This window comes from Spinacia oleracea, chromosome 4 (assembly GCF_020520425.1).
Source record: "Spinacia oleracea cultivar Varoflay chromosome 4, BTI_SOV_V1, whole genome shotgun sequence".
In the NCBI taxonomy this organism is placed as follows: Eukaryota; Viridiplantae; Streptophyta; class Magnoliopsida; order Caryophyllales; family Amaranthaceae; genus Spinacia; species Spinacia oleracea.
In genome coordinates this window covers 133,300,860-133,302,300 of record NC_079490.1, presented here as the reverse complement: position 1 = coordinate 133,302,300, position 1,441 = coordinate 133,300,860, and the positions used below count along the sequence as shown (strand labels likewise).

Here is a 1,441-nt window from a genome sequence, read left to right as displayed (position 1 = left end):
GCTGTCAGCTGTTCTAAGGAATTTAGGTCATGCTTACCACCCTTGTTAGATAGACCTCTAGGATTCCCATACTGGGCATTGTGAATGGCCATCTCCTCAATCACCTCCATAGCTCTAGTAACAGCAAGTTGCATGAATCTCCCACTAGCCGCAGAATCCAAAATAATCCTAGACTCATTACACAGACCATTATAGAATTGTGGAATCAAGAACCATGGTTGCAGACCATGGTGTGGGCACTCTCTCTGCAAATCCTTGAACCTTTCCCAAACCTCGAACAAACTCTCATCTGCTTATTGAGTAATAGAAATGATCTGGCTCCTTAGACGAGCTGTCTTCTTAGGTGGGATGTATTTCACATAGAATGCAAGGGCCAAAGACTCCCAGATAGTAATTTTCATTGCCGCTTTATTCAACCCATTGATCCACAACTTTGCTTTTCCACTCAGAGAAAATGGGAAAGCATCTCCATAGTTTGTTCCGGAGTCACATTCTTCTACTTGATAGTGGAGCAATATTGAATGAAGGACTGAATGTGAAGATTAGGGTCTTCATCCTTCTCCCCACCGAACTGGTGCCTCTCAATCATATTTATCAATGCAGGCTTAATCTTGAAACTCTCAGCTGCAATAGAAGGCATGATTCCCTTGGGTAGCACAAACAAACTTGGCTTAGAGTAGTCTGTAAGCCTCGACTCAACTGCTTCGTCACCCATCTGTATCTCTGAAATTGTATATGTATCTAAAGTAAAAAGATCTCCAAGAATATGATCAGAATCAGAGTTAGAGTAATGCCCACACTCTGCGACAAAGTTTCTTCGTCTACGGAAGGTCCTTTCAGGTTCAGGATCGAACGGAGTAAGATTACTAGTACCTACGGTCCTGGGCATAGACAAAGAAACTACAAACGAGTGTGAGATCCGGTCTAAAGGAACAGGAGTTCCTTGAGAAGTAACAAACAATAATCTAGTGTCGACTTAAGCCTCCCAAATTTTAGATGGTTATTCTGGTTTTTTCCAAATTCCCATACATCCAGACGACCAGGAAAAGACCACATTCACCTGTCCCTATGGTACTTTTGCATATCGTAGGATGCCCTTTGATCTGTGTAACGCACCTACTACATTTCAACGTTGCAAGATGAGCATCTTTTCTGAGTTTATAGATTCTATAATGGAGGTATTTATGGATGATTTTAGTGTCTATGGTACTTCTTTTGATTCCTGTTTGGTTAATTTAACTAAAGTGTTGAAAAGGTGTGAAGAATGTAACTTGGTCTTAAATTGGGAAAAGTGTCATTTCATGGTTACTGAAGGGGTGATCTTGGAACATTTGATATCTGATATGGGCATCCAGGTGGATCGAGCTAAGGTCCAAGTGATTGAACAATTGCCCCCTCCAGTTAATGTGAAGGGTGTTCGAAGTTTTCTTGGTCATGCGGG

The 1,441-nt window shown here is 41.6% G+C and overlaps 1 non-coding gene across 1 annotated transcript; it reads left to right on the top strand.

Moving 5' to 3' along the window:
- The first annotated feature begins 222 nt into the window (after positions 1-222).
- On the top strand, positions 223-329 carry LOC130460420 (small nucleolar RNA R71). The gene has a single exon (XR_008920292.1). It is a non-coding gene; the product is annotated as a small nucleolar RNA R71 (small nucleolar RNA).
- Positions 330-1,441: the final 1,112 nt, after the last annotated feature.